Below are 22,442 nucleotides of genomic sequence, written 5' to 3' on the forward strand. Positions count from 1 at the left end.
GGTGTTCTGGAAGCCCCCAGGGAAGGGTCTGGTGACACTTCAGAAAAAGCTTTTCCAGCCTCCAAGGGGTAAGATGGCTGTCTCAAGGAAGCACTTACAAGAGTGACTGTCTCATGAGCTGATGATGCAAATTAGGAAAACTAATTCTAAGATGCACAATGGGCTTAACAGGCAGAAACCTCTGAAGGACGTATGTCAGAATCCCTTTCCTGCTCACTTCCCTTACACCTGAAATGGGTTCTGTGCAGTTCATTTGTGCCTTCTCAAAATCCATTTAGCAACACCCTGAATAATCAAAGCCCTTTGCCAAAGCATCCGTGTGCAGCAGCCCCTGAGATGTGAGCAGTGTGCCAGCAAAGCTCCCTCATCCCAAGGAGACAGTCCCACCTTGCTCTAGGACCTACACTTGACCACCACTCTCTGCACTTGGAGCTTCGTGAGGTGTGTCTGCTTTGGAACACTTGAGATGTTCTACCAGGAAAGTGTGAGAAATGAGGTAAGACTCCACAATGATCCCTCCTGAGAATTATTCACAGCCTAAATATGGTTTCCATTAGCTTTCATGAACAATTAGCAAACCAATCTTCCATCATGAGGGCAATAAGTTGGCTCTATGCTGCTGCTGCTGCTGCAATCTTCTCATTCTGCTTGTTTGATTCCAGTTCTGTTTTTCCTTATTTGTTTAATAAAAGCCATTTGGCTTCACACACTACAGGAATTGGATACTGTTCTAAAAAAAGCCCCAAATGTAGGGCAGAAAGATACTACAAAAATTGAGAAATACAGACCAAGAGCTAACTTTCCAAAATGGCTTCAGTCTGCCTACTTTAATGCTCCCTCACTTTCCAAGCACACAGGATGTGCTAATTGTGGCTTTAGCTAAAAAGTTCAGCCTAGAATACAGATCGAAACACCCCCAGGCTTTAACATGTTCATCTCTTGTTTTCTTCCAAGGCTTTTTTCTCTGAAATATAATTTTCCCTCTGCAATGAAACCTATGCTGGGTGTCAGCTCCATGCATTTTTGGTTTGGATTCATTTCACTTTGGCATTCAAGTACAGGAGGTGATTACACACCCAGTAGTCAGCAGAGATCCCTGCATTCCCCTCCAAGCAGCAGAAAGATAAGCAACTCCAAAATGTGACTCATAACACAGACTGAATTAATCCCTGCCCTTCTCTCCATGAAACACAGAAGGAGCAGCAAAACTAGATTCTGCAGTTACAAGCCTAAATTAGCTAGGATGATTCCAAGTCTGTGTCCTAGTTTGAAAATAGAAATGCAATCATGGAATGGTTTGGGTTGGGAGGGACCTTTAAAGTGGGTATTTGAAAATAATGTAGATTAATAACAATAAAACAAAAATAGACCCATTCCATAATCCAGAGTGTAGAAAAAGTTGGGATCTGGATACTACATCTCAAATTAAGCTTGCCTAAAATAAATAAAATATATGAGAAACATCAAAATCCACTCTTTTTTTAAATGAAAAGCATTTATGGAAGGAAAAAATTGCTCCAGTGGTAAGTCCTGCTGCTTGAAATGACAAAGCCACGTGCACATTAGAGACAGGAGGTGAAGAGATCCCTTGTGGAAGCTCAGGGCATTACCATCCCCAACCAGGACTTACCAGCATGCAAGGAGAGCTCCAAGAGAGCAGAACCCACGGCCCATCTTGCCCCTGGGGCTGAGTTAACCCCTCACTCCACTCTGTGGCAGCTTAAAAGATGCCTCGGGTCCACATTCAACTCTGACCCCAGTGCAAATTAGGCCTGGGCATAGGGTTCAACCAGCTACTTGCACAGTGAGTTCCTACGGGAACAGGGTGTTTATTATCCAACACAGAAATCCGGAATATACAGCTGGATGCAAGTTGACCTGAACCTAAATGTAACTTTACACACAGTTTTTTTGGGCTAGATGCTTAGCTGGTAAGAATGGCTATAGTCCCACTGACCCCAAGAACCTGACCCTGCATTTCACACATTCCCACTAAATATAGTGAAACACCCCAAAATTCAATATAGATCCCAAAATACATTTTGGCACTAGAGCCAATTTGTGGAGTTGTTTCTAGGCTTTGATGTGTAGACTCCTCATATGTCACTGTGCTCTAATTAAACCTAAGTGGTCCAATAGATTTCCTGTCACAAATGCAGAGATCCCTCATGTGCTGGGACTGCCCAGGACAGCTTGGCCCAGCAGAAAGAAAAGCAGCTCTGGGAGAGAGCAATGAGCCAGGCACGGAAACATATGAATATGGAAAGATTAAACTGATCAATGGAACTGAAAATGTTGTTTCACTATAGATAACGGAATTTTCCACTGCAGTAATTTTTCACAGGAAAATAATGAGCTGTTGAATCCACATCACCTGATAAATACACTTGCAATGATGAATTTTGGGGGGGGAAAAAATCCTCCACCTTCCCATAAGTACTGGACTTTCTAACAGATTTGAAGATGGAAATTTTCACCATGTCTTTTATCAAACCTAAACTGCATGAGACTCCCATACTCAAATGAAAAAAACAAACCCTGAGTTCTGACAGATTCTCAGCTCCAAAAATGCTACAAATGCTGTGAAATGGACAAGCTTCCTGGGGAAGTTTATCACCAAAGATCTATGTTTTGTTGAGAATGTAATTTCAGTCTTGGCAATATCATACCACAGCACACAGAAAACTTGATGGCTATTTTGGTAAAATGGCTCTTTAATAAGAAATGATCTCATGACCTGCCCCAGTTCTAGGATACTGGGGCCCTGCATGAGCTCCCCACAACAGAGACTAGACCCTGACAACAGGTAAGGCTCCACTCTGCCCTTGTACATCCCAAAGCACTGGAGAATTTGCACAGTTACTGCCGTAATTTGCCCCTTCCTTGACACAATGAAGCACTGTAAAAATCTGTACTGTTGCCTTTTGTTCTAAAAACATCGCCCCTTGAATCCCACAAATGTTACCATTTTTATCTGCCAAGCAAAAACCCTCGACCTCACAAAATCTGGCTATAATCCTGACTAATAATGTAAATCTCCTTCTGATAACTTAAATATCATGCATAGTACAACAAACAAACTATCTAAACCAAGAACTGTTGAGTCAGAAATAAAATAATCCGCTAATTGTGCTTTTCTGGAATGGATGACTGTATAATGTCCTAATCAGAAGGCTGAAATCACATTTGCATTTAGATAAAGCCCTGCTCAAAAAGAGACAAGTATAAAAGGAGACACTGAGACTATTGTGGCATTTCTCTGCATTGCATAATCATTTACATTCCTGATAATGATATTCAGATAGTGAAGCAAAGGCTGACCAAAGCCAATTAATCTTCACTCTGCATTAGCAGCTTGGCAATTGACCCCGTGCACAGCTGAACCTCAGTGATGCAGAGATGCTACCATGCCACTGCTCTCAGTTCATTTCTTTTTTCTGCTATTGTGACTGTTTTTCAAGCAATTCCCCACAGTTCAACAGTTAGAATCCTAATCCCTCCAGACTAGTTAAACAGCCATCAAAGCTGGGCTCCAGAGACTGGAAGCGTTAATTAAAGGACTGCAAGAGTTACCTGAGCTGTTGCTATTCACAGGTTGGCTCCCTCTTCCCTCTTTTCCTCCCGTACACAGACTGGAGATGTGTTTTATTACCTCAAAGTATTACACCTTTAGAAGCCTAACCCAGGACTTTAGGATTCCCTATCCTAGTCAGACTTCATGATCCCAGGAGAGTAATAATCAAACCACCAAAATAAGACTGAAATTGGAAGCCTCTTGAAACCTCTTTAACCACAAAACATCCTGGTTCATGTTTTGACATCAGCCCAGGAACACCCAAGTGAACTGCTGCTACCCAGAAGGATTCTTACTCTTTGGTCACATCCATCCTCCCTTCCAGGTTTCCCAGGTTCCCAGCTGGTAAATGCAGTACAGGCCTGTGAGTGCAGGCTCTGACTGCCCTCAGCACAGACAGCCCTCCCTGGCTGTGGCTCTGTCTCCTGTTCCCTCACTCCCCAGTAGGTCACAGCGTCTGGCACGATGGGCTCTGCTGCCCCCGGCAAAGCAGCCCCGTCCTCCCACTCGCTCACAGCCACTCTGCACAGCCCTGGGCAAGGCCTGCCTGCAGCTGCAGCCCCCTCCTGTGTGGGTGAGCACGTACAATGCTGCACTCACTTCCCCAGAACCACATCTCTCCGGCACGCTGGGCTTTCACTAAGATCTGCTGGTTTGATGTGATCGCTTCTGACGAGCTGTGGCCGGTCATTGTTGTGGATTTTGTCCTTTCTAAATATGATCTGCAAAGTCCCATTGCCTGAGTGATGATAGCCAGGCCTGTTCTGCTCCCTTCTATTTCTGTTCTTCTCCCCTTTATGCTTTGCTGGATGCATGAGGCAGGTGACAGTGCCAGGGCAGCACAATCTGGGGGCACAGCCCTGCAGTATATTTGCTTTCCACAACATTCATAGAGCACACAGGGATTAAGAACTGGCTAATGACAGATTCCAAAGCTCTGTTTGTTAACAAGGAATCACCACTGCTTGGACACCCTTCATGGAGTTCTACAGCACCAGGATCAGGCCTAATGCTATTCAACACTCACCAGTTGTCTCCCTGCAAATATGAAGCTGTAATTGGTAAAACTTGAGGGTGACAGAGATTGCTGGAGCTGGCCATAATGACCACTCCTATAAATTAACCAAAGCAGATGTCTTCCCTTACACCCTGGTTTGGTATCACACAGCACAGACATGCAATACATCAAACTGCACATAAAACACTGAGGCTCCTGCAACCCAACACCAGTGAGGGAACACACTGCCCACACTGAGGCCAGATTACCCTGTTCTGGGTAATTAATAGGCATGTTCAGACTAATTAGAGTAATATTCTTTGGAGCATGCTCACTAGTGGGAGGACAGAAATCTCCCTCCTTTAGGTGCAATCCAAACTTCTCTACTTTTTTCTCCTGACAATGACTTCTGGATTAAAGAAAATTCTGAAAGGCATAGTTTCAAAAGAACTTTATCTTCTCAGCTGTGAATTGTTCAGTTCAACTGCTGTCAACAGGAATTTTGTTCTCAGTGGTCTAATTTGTAAGTATTTACCTTTGGGATCATACCTGAATAGGAACTGAGTTATAACTTAGTGCAACTTTAAACCAAAACTGCCTTCATTCCTTTCTTGTAAATACTGTATTTTGAAATGTTCCAGTGCTTAGTTCCACTTTAGCAATCATTGTTCTCCCTCCTACTTTATGCCACTGTTTGCAACAACTTTCTGGCTGGGCTTATATCACCTTCTAAAACTTCCAGCTGGGCACAAAACAAGCTACCACAACTTTTGTTGAAGGACAGATACCCAGTTGGCAGCATAAGGCATGGAAGTGCCTCTGAAGGGCACAAACATGCTGTCCAACTCATGAACACACTGACTCTGAGTGAGACAAGCATGGGAAGGGTAGTGAGTCTTACAGAAGGTTTGTCATGGTTCCTCACTTGGCTCAGGACTGAAACTGTTACCTTTATGCTTTAAGATGGGCTCATTTTGCTCACGTGATCCAACTTTATCTTTTTTTTAAAAAAAAGAAGAGAGGGTAAAACAAGCAGCTGTGAGAAAGCAGTACAGAAAAGGGCTCTGCTTAGGAAAGTACAAAAGTCTTGTGAAGGTGGAGAGTCAGAATTTAAAACAGCGAAAGAAGTCACTGTGACCCACACTATTGACTAAAGTTTAATAAAAAATATTGGTTTTTTGAACCAAAAATGCCTAACATACACCTTTGAGCCTTCCTTTAGTGCAAACATCACACCCAGCCTACAAGGGAATAAACCCAGTCCAGTGGGACCTCTCCTTTTACTGCTCCCCCAGCACATCCCTTCCAGCCCTAACTGTGCACAAAATCCCTGGACTAGTGACGATGGGGCTCGGGCCATGCTCCAGTATCTACAGGATATCTGTCCTGGAATTGTCCCTTCCAATTCCCATTATCCTTCACAGCAGCATCAGGAGAAACTTGCTGTCTCATTATTCCAGATCCACACCTGCTAAAATTTACCATCTCCCAATCCTTCAGTGTCAATCATATCAGTAATCTGAGCCACCCCCCTCCCTGGCAGAAACCCTGCCTGTGGTTTACAGCATTAAACCAGGGATGAATCTGACCCACCACGTCTTGAGCAAGATCCATGTTGTTCCTGGGAGCAAGTTTATAAGCAGCAGTATTACAGGACATGTAAGTCTGGGAGCCTTTGGCCTCTTAGGGGGATTGTAACTGGCCCAGCTCCCTAAGCAGGGATTGTTTCCATACCAACAGCTCATCGGGGCAGAGCCTGCAGCGTCTCAGGGACAGGTCTGAGCTCTTAAAGCCATAGCTCAAGTTTGCCCAAAAACTTCACTGCCACTGTCCATGGCCTAGTCTAGCTTAAAGAGAAAGAAGACATTTTTTCATAAGAAAAACAGAGGAAAAGTCTGGCTGGCAACCACAACAACCTATTGCAAATCTACACACACCTCCAGAACTCAGCAGAACCTTTGTTTTTGGCAGTACAGGGCTTGCTTTTAATGGATTAGACACAACACACCAACTCTACTGAGGACCTAAACTAATTTATACCTCCAGCTGAGATGAAGTTAAGGGGGGAAAAGTTTCTTTTTTTGTCTATAGAGTTAAGTTCAAACCATATTTCCTCTTGATCCCAGTGTCCAGCTCAGAACTCTTGCTGTAAGAGATCAAAAAAAAAGCACAGCACGAGCAGAAAGAGACAACCCAGGGCTTTTGGTTTCCAAGAGAAAAAATATCTGAGAAAAGAAACTGTGCTCCAGAAAATTACGCAGCTTGTGCAAAGTCACACAGCAGCAGAGCTGGGAATAGGAACCTTCCGGTTCTCAAACTATCCCCTCACACCAGGAATTGTGCTGTTATGTCTTACAGTGATTCACAATTGCACCCCTGTTCAGAAAACCACCCTCTGAATCCTTGGAATCTATGTCTTAATTCTTTCTGATGTATGTCAGCTAAACGAGGTTCAACATCCTCTCTATATATGAATTTTTATTCATGATTACATTTCTGGCTCTGATCGAATGGCTCTGGGATGATTAAAATATTTCCTTTGTTTCTAAAGCATTGGACATTGATACAGAATTCCAGAGTATTCTTTTCCCTTTGCAGCTCGTTTATCAACACCCATCTGAGAGAACGAGTGAGGCAGGACAGGCAAAAACACTGGATGGAAAGGGAGCTGCCTTAAGTTTCACCCATGATTCAGATTTGTTTACATTTGGTGAAACCTCAGGAAAAGTGGGATAAAAGCTTTGGTTCAATTGAAGTCATGTTGATAACCCCCAGTGCTAATAATTAACTCAATTATGCTGAATTAATTTGATGTAATTACTGGTGATGGTGCAAAGGCAGCAGCCCAGAGAAAGTTTGAGAGACAGGAGGAACAGAAGTCTTAACAATACAAAATACCCCATAAATAGCATCTTTTTTTTTTTCCAGAATGAGTCAAAGACACAAAGTGAGTTCATTACAGTCATCTGGCTTCACTCAACCCTCCAAATTACCCCAGTACCCAGACAAATAGCTGTGAAATCCAGCAAGTGCACTAGAATTAGAGCAGGCCCTGACGAATTTGACACAGCACTCAGCACCAGTGTCTGTCCCCATCCTATTATCTAAACAATGCAGATTTAATAACATATCTAAGAGATCCACAATGCATTTCTTTTAACTGAAGACATTAATTAAGAACATTTTCCTGTTGTACTGTTGTCAGCTGAGTGGTTTTTTGAGAAACAATCTGGAGGATGCTTACGGAGTCTTTTCATTTGATCTGCAGTTTTTATCTAGTATTTTCAGACTTATTCAGCTCAAAACAAACAAACCCCAACTATAAAAACCAAACAACTATCTTTCTCCTTCCCCATTTAATATTCCTGTGATTTGCTTTGAAAAAGTATGACAGAAATGCTTTCCTGCTACAAAAATACACACATTTTACCGAGGCTTTTTTAATGCTTATATACGAAAAGAAAAAAGTAATTGGAGGCATAAATCAGATGTAGTTCTCTTAAGTCTTGGGAAGTTAACCAACAATGAAATAGAAGGAATTCTATTAATATCTATTAATGCTTGAAGAACCTACAGGACTGTGCCCTCCTCTCTCCACCCTGGAGGGAGCACACCCTGTCACACAGTCCCTGAGGGGCAGGTCAGGGGGATGCCCTTACCCACCCAAACCCAGAGCAGAGCAGAGCCCGGGCTCTCTGTGCTCCCTGTGCCACCTGAACCCCTGCAGCCCCAGCACAGACCCCACACACTGCAGGTGGGGCCAGAAAGCCTGGGGGGACCTGTCCTTGTTTGCTTCCAGCTGCACTGAGTGCATGGGTTCAGCACCACGGCTGCTGGGTGCCTGTTGTAAAGAATTCAACAACTGACAGCATCACCATATTCAGTGTTTTACAGCCCTGAAGGACCAGTGACATCTAACCATGGAGACCTGGGTGCCCCTGCTCTCTGGCTTCTGTCAGTGCTCTAAATACACCAGCTTCTAAGCCTCTACTGCATTTTTATTATCCTTGATGACAAGAACAAAAATATTACCTCTAACATCACCAATTGCTTCTGAGGAGAGATTCCAAGTGCTTAGCTGTAAGAAAGGAATAGTATGTTTCCAATTTGCTAAGTAGGTGCTGCTCACACGCCCCCGGATCACATCCACACCAAGTTCTGCTGGTTCTCAAACACAGCTGATCTTTCAGAACTCAGTTTAATTGCCACCAGGCTCTGATCAGACTCATCAGTTCCAAGCAAGCTCCATTACATGCATAATTTATGCATTTGATTTCAACAGATCATTTTGTGCCCAGTTCCAAGAGGGCAAAAAGTGTTTTCCATGGGGAAGCTGCTAACACTTTCTGGAGAACAATTTTTTAAAAATATTATTTCTGAAGAGACACTACATTTTGAAGTAGTGTGAGGGATTGTTTGAAGTCTCCTACATTTGTTTGGACAGCTACTCGAATTTTCTCTATGCCTACCTACCACAATCTCCTTGGTGTAGTGAGCTGAGTTACTGCTGGAAGGGGAGCCAAGGGAGCCAAGCTCAGGAACAGGCAGGCCTGTGACAAGGTGGAGGGAAGAACGGCCCCAGGTACTTCAGCCTGCACAGGGGAACAAGGTGTGGGCTGACACATCCCAAACCCACTGCACAAGGATCTGACAGGGCAAGGGTGTCTGTGTAAATGAGAAGTTCATCAGCCTCTCCCTTCCACCACCCCCTCCTCCCCCAGAACTCCCTCTGCCCACAGCCCGGCCCTCCTTTGCCATTCTGCCATCACAGCCTTGATTTTCCCTTTCATGGATTTTTGCTTGAAAAAGCATCACTGCCTCGATTGTCTATTTTCAGCCTATATTTAAGAAAACCCTTTGGTTCCATTTGTAGCCACATCCTGTCTCAGCCTCCCCCTCTTTTTGTTCCTAAATATAAGGCTGATGCAATTTGATGTGACATGACAAAATAGCACATTTGCATTGGCAGAAACTTTCTCTCAGCAGCAGTAATTAAAGGGAGTAGATGAGACATTGCTGAAATTGGTGTTTATTTAGCCTAGAAATAAAAGGCTTAAAGATGTCTTGAGAGGGATGTTCGAGTGTGTCATGACCATGAAAGTCATCGATGAGTGTTCCCTTCTATGGGCTTCTCTTCTGCCGAAGCAAACGGCCGCTCAAACAATGTAATCGATTTAAAGAGAGTAAAAAAATAAATCAGAGTTCTGTAGACCATATTCCTGACCAGGGAAAATTATTTAATGCATTTCTTGGGATTATAAATAGTACCAGGACTCTTGTGGTTACACGTAAGACAAGGTCAGTCTGCCTCCAACTTCAGAGCACAGGCTCTCTCAAAATGAGAACTAAGTTCTCATTGAGAACTAGGTGCTTAAGCACTAGGTGCCACAGTGAGAATGAGGTGCTTAAGCACCTGCATTTTTGATCTGAGATGCAGCAGCAGAGGATGGGTACTCACCTCCACCTACAACACAGATTTTGGTTAATTGTCAGACAGGAATCCAGAAATGGCAGCCTGAATGCTGTGACTTCAACAGGATTCACACGACAGATTAAAACTCCACGTAGCTACAAAACTCATGAAATAATTGCCTGTGCCTGGTTTTGCTGAGTGGATGCACTGCAAACACCTGACAGGATCTGGTGCTGCCAGCTTCCTGCACTCTGTTCCATTAGGCATGGCAGCAGTAGAAGGCAGTGGTGGAGGAAGAGCAATGTTTGGAAGCTGAAGGGTTTTTCTTGACTTTTAGAATGCAAGTTTAGAATTCAGTTAAAGGTCTGGTGGATGTTCCATAGGCCACAGGATTTAGCAGACATGATATGGTTTCAAGTGAAACTTCCTGCTCTCAGGAGCATCATCCCTCTTTCCTTGTGCACACGAGGCTATTCTTCAACACCCATCTGTGATCAGCTCAAACCCGCAGCCCACGTTTGGAGCAGGCTCGTTTCCATCCGAACACAGATGGCACCAAGAACAGGGCAGGCCAGAAAAAAATCAGTTTGCATATTATGCTTCAGCTTTTATGGGTCAGATTACCATTCAAAGCCATCAAAATGGCAACCCATATGGGATGTGTCTGCCATTGGAACTGAAGTGATACACCATCATAATCTTAACGGGGTTGGTTAGAAAAGGTTTGATTAACCATTAATTAACCTCTGATATTTAAAAGGAAAGACATTTTCCTTTCCAACAAATTTTTGACTTTGACAGATCAATAAAATAGCTTTAGTGAGTCAAAAAGGAAAAGACATTATCCCATCCTTACCCCTGAACAACTGCATTGACACAGCTCTTTGGCAGAAGGGAGTTCAGCCTCTGTGCCAAACATTCGTTTCCTCAGTGAGCCAGGTGCAGATGTTGGCTGTGTCATCTGTTCAACTTCTTTGTTCTACAAGCCAGAAAATTGTTCCCACAGCTTTGGGGGGAAAATGGGGATATGAAGAGCTCTTTGCATGTTTTCATTGATGGAAGAATATCAGCTGTTTTAAAGGCAGTCTTGTAGAAATAAGAAACGTGTCGTTAACACCTGTAACTATTAACCAGCAGAGAGCTGTGTCCTAAGGACCCTCAAGGGATGCTGCCACAAGATCAAAGCCATGGCATTCTGTTTCCAGCCTCCTACCCACCCTGTCTCCCTGTAGTGCCAGCTACAGCTGATTCCCTGTTCCAGAGGAGCATTATCCCAGATGCTCCAGAAGCCACGGTGCTGCAGGGACAGACTTTCAGGCCAGCAGGTCTTTCCTGGGAGAGTCTCTTGAACAGTAAAAGGGATTTCAAACCTCCTTTTATGCTGTCGTGGCACCTGGAACTGAAACAACTGCCATGCTAACTGAGAGCCAGGGCCACTGCCCTGTGTCATTGCCAATGGCAACATTCTTCAGTCACAAGCTTTTTCCCCCCTCTGATCTCTCCACATGATACTTTGGTCAATGCTGATACCTGAGGTGTTTATTCTCAACCAGATACAATACACACAGCAACAGAGATTCCCTCCACCATGCCAAGATTCCTGATCTAGTTGTAGTCCTGACAGAAGTATGAAAATAATGTTTCCCCTGGTATCTTTACTGGCAATTTGCAATTTGGGTTCTGCTACTGGATTCATCAGCATAGCTGGACTGCAGACAGGGTGTTCTTGAATACAAAAGGCTGTTCAGAAATATTTCCTGCAAACATGTATGGTCATATATATCAATTTCCACCAACTTCATTTCTACCATTTCTTTATGATTTGGCATTTTCACCTTTTTCCCTGTGTGAGGCAAACAGGCTCCTAATGATTTCCATAAAGCAAACAAAAAAATCACTTACAGTATCCAGAGCAAAGGAACTTTAATTATCTTCACAGATTAGGTCTGTCCAAGTCCAAAAGTAAGCGAGAGACCTGCAGAGAAGAATCAATTTTCATTATCTGCTTCTCCTCAAATCACTACTTAAAGTGCCATCAATAAAGAAGTGCCAAGAAGCCCATCCAAAGCCCATTTTATCCCCATGGAAGCTTTCACTTTTGTCTGACCAGTTACCTCAGACATCAGTGCATTGCCTCGACACGAACAGGTTATTGCTTTCAGTCATCTACTCAGAGAAACTTTAATAATGATACACTACAAAAAGATTAAAGCAGAGAGAAATTCCAAAGCACTGCAACTGAACCTTCAATATTTTCTGATAAGAGTTGCTAGAGGTAAAGCATTTCCCTCATTTAAAAAGGTAGTTATGGTTTCTAGCACTCAAAACTCTGTACAATGACATAGTAATTACTTCACAGTATTCTTTTGAACACATTTTAACTGCATGCCCACATTGTTTCAGAGTTGCACCCTGGTGTGGTTTTGGGAGGACTCTCATTTGGCCCATTGGAGAATTCAGGCTTCTGTTTCCCACCTGTCTGACCTCTCATGATCTGCACGAGTTTACCCCCTTTCCATTGGGTCTGGCCCAGAAAAAAACCTGCTTCAGACCCAGGAGACAACTGAGTGCACACAAGGAGCTCCTCTTTATGGAGCACTGACTGCACAGTGAGCAAAGGAAATCAACCATTCTCTAAAGCCAACACTGATTTGTTTATTTAGAACCTCTCCTAAGTTTGTTGTAGTCAAGAGAACGGATTGCTCTGACTATCCAAAGACATCTGGATTAGGTTTTTATCTCAAATCGTCTTGCACAGACTTTGAAAAACTACTTGAAACAAAATCCTGGAAGATAACAATGACAGAGACTCCAAACTGATCTGTTCTGCCTCCCTTTGAAAGATGCAAGTCTTTGAAAAATCCAAGGCAAAACTCCAAACTCCATTTACAAAAACTGGATCAAAGGTAACTGTTGTCATGGATGACATTTTTTTCTCCAGGTATTAATAGCATCATAACTTGGTGACACGTGATGGCTGACAATAGCCTGGGATGTTCAAGTTTTGGTATCTAATTCCAGCACTTTTATTTGCCCTCTGAAGGCCATATCAAGATGCACACAGGCAGATTTCCTGTAACAGGCGACGTGAAACAAAGACCCAGAAGAACAGATGCAGCTTTAAAAGCTCATCCTGAGTCTACTGATGCTTTCTAGCTCTGGTACAAGAACTGAACACCAAAAGCTGCTTTATTTTCATCCATTGTCTAAATTTTCTTTTCTGAGAGCAGATAGGATGCCTAGTAACTGCCTTGGCTCAGTCCTGCAGAAAACACCTCTTATTTAGCATTGTTAATTAACATTTAGTAGATCCACATTTAGCTCTCCCACCAGGACACTCAGGTGCCCTTTCAGAAGTGCCCTGTCCTTCACTGTTAACTTTTAGCCAATGTAATACCCAAAGAGCAATGCAATTAACTTCTCCTTAGGCTGATATTCAAACCAGCAGTTACTTTCATAATTCGCTTAGCAGAGCATCAGGCACCTTGGCTCAGAAAGCTTTCCAAGTCTACTCCAAATATGCCCAGCTGAGCTTTGGGAATACCATAAAATGGTTGCTCTATTTCATTGTTCAGTGATAAACACTGCTTAAGGTCTAACTTGAATTTCCACTTTGGAAGTAGAAGAGTCTTTTAAAGAAAAATTAGTTCACGTCAAACTTGAGGTTCCTTTGCACTGTCAAAGTGTATAAAGAGCACTGATGTAAATGTGAATTACACTCCTAACACAGTTACTAGCTGGTATAAGTTAGTTAAAGCCAATAATCCCCAACTTGCTGTGCTATTTTTACCTACTCAAAGCCCAGTGCCTTCTCTTGATCCCACAGTACAAAGCTGACCTGCACTCAATCCCTTCTGTGCATCAGCCTGGTGACAAGATTTCTGGATGTTTGTACACCACCACCCAACAGCTGCAGCCTGGAACAATGTCTGCATGGTATGGTTTATTTAAGAATATAACCTTTAAAAACAAACAACACCTTTCTAGTGTGCCCCTAAAACACGTTTGAGAAAACCCAGGCCTGCTCACCATGTGCAGACGGATTTCCAAGCCAAATGTGGAGCCCTTCCTGTCTGTGATGGAACAACAGTATTGCTGTGCAACTTCATACTTATCCTTCATCATACATGCTTGCCATATCCAAAAGGAATACAAAAATGCTATATGTAAAATTTTAATAAAGGGATTGATTATAATTTACTAAAGGTAAACAGGCATAAATCTGCTGTTCCTAACATGCCAAAACTTACTGATCAGTTTGTCTTTATGGAAATCTGCTTCAGTGGGCAGACAGAGATCAAAGCCACACACACATTATTTTTCAGAGGGTTGCCAGTGTTTGTTTGTGGAATGATGAACTCCATGAATTGCAACATCCCCTTGTCTCTGTATTGCCACAGCTCTGCTTCCCACTGGTGTGAGAACAGGATCAGGGGCAGAATCGACTGACCTTCTGACACCTTTCTTCCCCAGCACGACCTGGTCAGCTTTTACTGGGAGAAACATTTCCACAATAATCTGGCCAGACTTCTCCCTCATTTGTTTGCAATGAAAGAGTTAATATCTGTGACCCAAATATAGAGACCCATTTTAAACTTGCTGAAAATTGCTTTTTAATCCTAGCTCTCGAGGATTTCCTTTGAAACCATCTGCCATGCACGCTGGGTACTCTTTGCCTGTATATGTGCAGGATTACTATAATATGGATTCTTTTGTGTAACTTAATACATTTCAGCATATTAAAAAATTAGTTGAAATTTCCATTCTTTTCTGATTTCAACTGTATGCCATAAAAATGATTGTAAAAGTCAAAACCACTGACAAGTTCACAGCAAAGCCAACACCCATATTTATCTTATTTACTGCAGTATTTACCTTGCAATTCTAATATTTAGTCAGTCTAACACTGTCTGGATTTAAGCAAGTAGTTATGAGTTATTTAACTAATACAACTCATTCACGTGCTTAAAATTAAGCTCAAGTATTTTGCTGGATAGGAATGGATTTAAGTATGTGCTTTCCAATGCTTAGATTTTCCATCCTTACTTTTAAGACTGGAAGACACAATTAACATCATAATAATAGGAGATCAGAAAATATTCCCAAATATTATTTCAAATCTATTGCCCAGCTTTTTCTATTTTCTTGCTATGAACCTTTATGCAACTGTTTTTTATAGCACAAATACTGAAGAGAAGGAAACAAGTCACGCTCCTAAAAAACTGAATCTTAAGATTGGTACATACAACCATATCTATTTTAGCAAACACCCAAAACTTAAACCAAAGCAAGTAGATTGCTTCCTATCACAATAATCACAGCCAGAGTGACTGAAATAGCAAACATTCAGCAAACTACATTTAGAATCAATTTACTGGATCAACCTATAAATTAAAAAAAAATTAAATCCCAGCACAATTATTGAGCATCTTCAATGTGAAATACTTTTTAAAATTGTGATTTGCCTGCAAATATTCAGAGAACAGAAAATAAGGAAAATTATCTATTTACACAGTTTTAATCACACACTGTGACACAAATATTTCAGAAGACAGACAGGCCACAGCCTGTGAACATCTTTGTTCCCTACAAACACACCTGAGTGCACCAAACCTGTGCCTGGGCTCCATGAGCCCCCGAGCCCTCACTGGCTCACACGACTCATTTCACAGCCAGTCACCCAACATCTGATACAAGGGAATGGCAGTGCAGGATCCCCCACCAAAGCATTCCCCTCCCAACCAAAGGGAGGATCCCATTCCCTTCGATGCCTTTTCCCTGGAAAGGAGCAGTGTTAGATGTGATTAATATACAGGAAAGATCTACACATGCAGATGTTGGAAGAATGTAGAAAGGAAAAAACAAGCAAATAATTTTGTTTCAGCAGTAACAGATGCTGAAGCATCATCCTGCAGACACATTACTTTTAATACAATACTGCTCATAAAGTGAGGGGAGAGGACAGAATCAATGCCCAATTACCCAGTTCTTCCAGGTTTCCATTTTAATGAGCTTCCTGGATGATTCTGTCCTTTTAATTTTCCTCCTCTAATAACCCTATCAAATTAGTTTTGTCGAAAACATCAGCAAAAAGAAAATCAGCTGTCTAAAAAAATCCTAAACCTGCAGGTTAAAAACGACACGTTACACGTCGCTTCCTTCTGTCCAAAGGCAGAGCATTCCCAAGATCCCACAGCACTGCTGGGATTAGACCTGAGTGACTGAAAACAGCGTCATGTCCCGACACATCTGCTAATGGCAAATGGATAGCAACAGACTAACAGTGCCATGGCATTTGCAGAGAGATCAGTGCTGGAAAAACAACCACATGCAGAATAAATAGATTAAAGCCACCTTTCTGTGGCCAAGGGAGGGATTAGGAGAAGCCTGGCCTGCATTCCAGCTGTGAAGTAACCTGCTTTCCTGCTAGACTGAATTTGCCACTCATGTTATGGACAGTGCCACAGTGACTCCCCACCTTCAGTTTGGTCTGGGATGTGAGGAGCTGGTGACACCAGGGATGGCAGTGGGGCCACTGCTGGAGCCACAGAGCTCAGCCCTCCCCAGATGTGCCTCTTGGCACACACAGGCCCCACCCCAGCCCAAAGGCCAAAGGAGCCCTGCAGAGCCCTGCAGGGAAGCAGTGCCAGGGCTGGCACCAAGGCAGGGCCAGCACAGGGGGAAGGCCAGCAGGCACTGCAGTGAGGGCACCCCAGGGGCTCTGAACAGCAGGGACCCAGGACTGGCCACCTACAGAGCAGCAGCAATTCAGAGAGGCTGCCAGGAGATGGACGTGCAGATTTGGACACTGTACAGATCCTCTAGGATCTGCTGAGCAGCACAACATCACACTGCAAAACCAAGGCTTAGGGCACGTGGGAACAAGAGCCACCTCCTCTCCATCACTTACACTGGCACATAATGTTGCTACAGTGGCTTCTGAAAGGCTCCTGTCACCTCCTGCTCACTCTCTCTGCAGACTGCACCCCCTTCTCCTCAATGCCAGGCTGCCACTAGGGCACCCCAGAGTCCCATGTACAGAATATTTACATCTCACTTCCCTTTACAGTGAATTAAACTGAATAGCACTAAGACCACAGGGCAAAAGAAAAGTTAGCAGCAGCCTTCAGGATGCCTGGAATTCTAACACACATTTGAGAGAGTGCTGTGACACACACCACCAACAGCCACCAGAGTGATGCCCCAGCTCCAAGGCAGGGCTGGACCTCAGAGCCCTGCACCTCTCACGTGACATCCTCCACCCCAAGTATTTTCTGAACCAATTTGCTCAGCTCTGTCTAACATGGCCCCTCAATTAGCACTTTGTGAAATCCATACACAATTGATATCCCAAAAGGAGCTAAAGCTGTCCATAGTTCTGCATGCCCATGTAAATCTGCAGGATTTCAATAACTGCCATGTAAAAAACATAGTTCACCACAAACAAAAATCCTCACCAAAAAAAGTAAAGACAAAACCCCAACAGCCATAACTGTTTACAGAGCAGCTTTCTTACAACTCACTGGTCCCCCAATACCACAGGAATTAGTGATGCAGAACTAATTGATACACATCTCCTGAGGGGAGTGTTGCTGCTGGTTATCTCGAGATGAGAAATTTAGTCCAGAAGGATAAATTGGACAGACAGCTGAAAAGCTTTAGTTCTCCTAGTAGAAAAGGAATTGATCTGGTAAAGAAAGCCCTTAAAGGGATATTATCATGTCAAAAAGCAGGACTAGGAAAAACATTAATAGCCTTAAAAAAACTGAGAGAACTCTGAGAACTTTGTGTTTCTATCAGTACAACTAATTATTTCCACCTTCACACAAAAGATGAAAAACTCAAGATGTTAAAATTTTAGCATTTCTCCTAGTTAAACTTGTGATATGAATGTACTTATGAAACTGTTTGCTATAAAAATCCCTGTTCTATAATTAGCATTTTCATTTTTGCATCTAGCACCTATCAATTCCCCTTCCACCAAGAAAAATAAAAGTAGATACTCAGATATTTACAGACCTGTAGAAGATTCTCTTCGTGATCAGTTTTACTGCCCCATTCCTCTATTCCATTCATTACAATAATTTTTTGATAAACACAATAACAGCAGTTCATGTGTAAGTCACACATGCAGCCTGCATTTTTTGCTCCAAGGTGTACATATGCAAGATTTGTTTTCTGATTTCAAGTACAGGACTACAAAGCAACAACCCATTGGTGAATTCTCAAAATGTACCTGCAACCCACGGAGTACTGGCTCATCTGCACAGCCTGTGACAAACACTGTGAAGCTGTGGGACTCCAGAACGATCTCCTGGGAGACAAGGATGTCCCAGCCCAATGGCTCACACAGCCCCTGCTCCTGCTGGGCCCCCAGGCTGGTGGGGGCTCTCCCGAGGCTGTCAGGAAATCAAACACCCCAGACCAGCTGAGGGGAGAAAAATCTCAGCAAGAGCTCTCCAACTGACCCAGCTGTCCACAGGTGACACAATGCCTGCTGTCTGTGTGACCACAGAGAGAGCTCCCACCACCCGAGCCAGAGGCTCCCAGGGGACACGGAAAGGGAGATTTCCAACCCTGTTCTCTTCCTTGGCAAGTAGAGTTGAACCAAGACAGGAACCAAACTGCATCACAGGTGAACTCCATGCTGAGTTAAGCCAATGTGCTCACCCAGCCCAAGACAGGTGTCAACTCTGTGATTGCTGTCAAGAGATTTGTCCTCTCTGAGAACCCTTGTGATCTTTATCTCCGTGCCCCATGTGACATCCACACTTCAGAACACAATAAACCAATAACTGTGCCCGTGCACTCTGTGCACATCGAGCCATCCACTGATGTTAGAGGCATGCTGCACAAAACAATGACTGAAGCACCCAGAGAATGCCCCCAGCCTGGCACAGATTGCACAGGGTTGGGACCATTTGGCTCTCCCATCAACAAGCCGTGTGCCAGAGGGGTCTGGTATCCAGGTGTGCCACATCCCACCAGCTGGGAATCTCTGCTCTCCACAGAGGCTGCCCAGATCCTCAGCCAGGGTCATTCAGAGCATCTCTACTCAACTTGTGGCTTGGCATTACTTTTAGCTACTAGTTTATCCAGAAACAGTGGATCTTGGAGAAGAACAAGGTCACTCAACACGTGACATGTTTAAACAAGCAGCAAACAGTGATGCACCTCTTGGAAAATACATAAATGTACTGTCACACACAGATTAAAATCATGCAGTGCTTTTTGGAGAGGAGGAAAAGGAAGTAGCCTCTCCCCACTCCTAAGCCCATCATTTAGGGATGCTGCTTGCACAAGGACAAGTGGTTCGTGGTGGTGTTTTCAATTCTCCACCTTCCAGGGAAGATAACACGCTGCAGAGCTATTTTAAGAACATCTCATTCACAAAGGTCTCCAATTCAGTCTTCAGAGAGAGAGATGATTTTCTTGCTGCTTCAACATCTTTACTGGCATGACATTTGCTTCAGAGGGAATTCATTTGCTGTTCCAACATCAGAATGAAGCAAGAGCAGCTGCCAGGAGAGGGATAAAAGGAAACACTGGTGACAAAGAGCAGCAGGGTCATTTCTGGTGCAAAGAAATATAGAACAGAGAGGACTGCAGAACTGTCACTTTCTCCAGAAAGCAGTGGGGGATAAAGACTTCCCCTCTGTCTCCTGCAACTGGTGTTTAGCAGCAAGGAGGAAAACGAGACAGAAAGCACTAAACAATCCGGCTGAAGTCTTTAAATTAATTATTACAAACCAACTGTAAGCACCTGAGCACTCCCAAGCTCATGTGTAAGTGCTGCAGGGAGCAAAGAATCCAGTAGTCAGTCAGGATTCCCAAAAGAAAAGACTTCTGGCTACAAAGCTGTGCAGAGCATGAGTTCATGTCTGGGAGCTGACAGTGCTGGGCCGATCTCAGGGCGCAGTGCTGAGATCACATCTGTCTGTGCAGCACTGGACAGACCAGGGGCAGGGCTGTCAGCCACCACAGCCCACCACAGACACTGCTCTGGAGAGCCACGGAGGGCTGACAGGGCAGGGAAGGAACATAAGTGCCTGTAGAGTCTGATGTTCCACATCAGAGAGATGCACGATCTTCCCTGACACCGTCTGTCACTCACACCAGGGCCCTGCCCCATCCCAGGAGTGCTGCCCTGCTGCAGGAGCACCATTCCACCCTCTGATCCCGTCCGAGGCACAGCCACATTCCCACACTGCTGCTTAAAGGCTCTCTTTTGGCCTGACCAACAACCTTACACTAGGCCACCTGCTTGGTTGGACTACTGGATTTTTGTCCCTCTATCTTATTAAAACATTGCCCTGAGAGGGCAGGGATTTATCCCTCATTCCACAAGATGAGCAGATCCTTGCCCTCTTCCTAGATGAAGACATACTGCCATCCTTGCGAGCATTAAGACAGAAACCTTTATAAATAACCAAAGTTAAATGAAAATATTCTTTCCCCTGCTCCTCACTGCATTTATTAATGGAGTAATTTATTCTTTTCCAGTTTCATAGAGAAAAGGTTTTAAAGACAAAAACTCCGGGAAATTACTCTTTGCAAAGAAAAGGAATAACATACTCCAACAGGAATTTTAATCCCATGATATTCTGTGTATATGTTTATTCTGCTGCACATTAGGATCACAGGTTATTTAGAGCATGGTATTTATCTGACTAACCAAACTCCCTCAGATTCACAGCCATCAGCACCATGCCTATGACACCTTAAGGGCTTCAGCATTAGGATTTATGAATTAAATATTTCCAGGGTGTTACAGAACACTGAGGACTGTATCTGCAGAGCGGTATATCAGGGTATGTGTGGGCTTGTCAAACGCCCACATGATAAATTATCAATAGTGCAGCTCAGAGCACCCCCTTTTTGGATCAGAGACAAATCCATGCCTTTTATTATGCTTTGTTCCACTTGATGTAACTTTTTCTGCATTAAAGGATCACAAAAAGCCTACATGCCTAAATGCTGAAGGACATTCATACACAACTCACAATCAAAAGACTTATTCTAATATTCCAAGTTCTGTTTTCACAGCTAGTTTGTGTGTGACAAGGAAAAAAAGCCCACAAGGTATGCCTGGAACTGAACCATTACATTTTATACTGTGCAAAATAATACAATCTTTCGTGGAGAATTTTAAGGTTACAACACTGCTAAGGACCAGAAACAGGACTGGCTGATTATGAACTGTCCTCCATCCCTGTGCACAGAGAGCTGTCAAAAAGATTATATCCCTGCAAAGCAAGTGTCAAATCCAAGGGGAAAACAAATCTCTCAAGAGTCAGAAAAGACTACACTTGATGCCGTGGATTTTTGAAAATGAACAAGTCTGTGCCCTGTGTTTCTGATGCACAGTATTGACTTTTCTATATAATTTTTACCTGAGTTTAGCACAGACAACCCCAACTATAGCAGCATTCCCTCTCAGACAGCAGACTTGTACTGGTTACAGCACTTACTGTGAGGACAATGCTAAGAGACAGATGCATGTCCCCATGAATAACTGTCTTCAGCAGCAAGAGATTAGAATTGATCTGTCATGTTTCAGCAGCAGCAGTCACCAATCCTGTATCTCCAGGCCTCACTGGGGATGACAAATGAGTTGCCCTCAAACCAGGCTTTGGCAGGACCTCATGCAGTGTCTCTGCCTGCCCAGTTCCAATTACCATGGTTGGATTTTGCCAACTCCCCCATCAAGCAGCTCAGGCTCACTGAACTACTCCCAGAACACTCCTGCTCCAAGTTCCACGAGCCAGCTCAGTGCTGAGCCCCCTCAGCAGCCTTCAGGGGCAGGAGGTGACGAGGAAGCCCTGACTTACACCACTACACCGTTAATTCCCTCTGCTCTAAGCGGACGCCTCACACAAGGACACCGCGTTCCCCAGGCCGGCGGGTTCGTGCCGTGAGTGAACTGAAACAACGCACAGAGGGTGTTTTGGTGCTGGTTCACACGTACCTCGCACGGGGCCCCCTGAGCGTGTCCTGGGCACGCTGCGGGGGCCGGGAAGACACTGCTGGGAACGGCTGGAACCCGCCGTGAGCGGGGGATTTGCCTTGGTGAGACCCGGTGCCACAGCCGTGCCACAGCCTCGGGCCCCGCTGCAGCCCCGCTCTGCAGCTCTGAGAGACTTGAGAAAAGACCCCTGAGCCCTGGAACAAACCCCCTCAGCAGCCCCCACACCCCCCGCCGGCCGCCCCCAAGCTCCAGGGAGCGGGGTCAGCGCGCATCGGGCGGGGGGAGAGCGGACAGGGAGGGAGCCGCCGGCGGGCGAGTCCCCGGAGGTGAAGGAGGGCCCCACCCGGCGCTGTCCCCTCAGCGCGGCCCCCGCCCCGCCCCGCCGCCCCCTCAGCGCCCACAGCGGCCCCGCGCGCGCCGCGTCCTCACCTCACCCCGCCCCGCGCCGCCATTGGCCCCGCCCGCTGCCCGTCAGCGGAGCCCCGCCGCC

The 22,442-nt window shown here is 44.4% G+C and overlaps 1 long non-coding RNA gene across 2 annotated transcripts; it reads right to left on the bottom strand.

Annotated features, from left to right (window-relative positions):
• Window positions 1–9,050: 9,050 nt before the first annotated feature.
• LOC116796573 lies at window positions 9,051–22,319 on the bottom strand. 2 transcript variants are annotated; one of them, XR_004360418.1, is made up of 4 exons: window positions 21,953–22,319; window positions 11,887–11,959; window positions 11,202–11,326; window positions 9,051–9,163 (listed from the first exon to the last, which is right to left on the bottom strand). It is a non-coding gene; the product is annotated as an uncharacterized LOC116796573 (long non-coding RNA). The 2 variants fall into 2 exon arrangements; XR_004360417.1 differs by lacking the exon at window positions 11,202–11,326.
• Between the last annotated feature and the right edge of the window lie 123 nt (window positions 22,320–22,442).

Source organism: Chiroxiphia lanceolata, chromosome 20, assembly GCF_009829145.1.
Source record: "Chiroxiphia lanceolata isolate bChiLan1 chromosome 20, bChiLan1.pri, whole genome shotgun sequence".
NCBI lineage: Eukaryota > Metazoa > Chordata > Aves > Passeriformes > Pipridae > Chiroxiphia > Chiroxiphia lanceolata.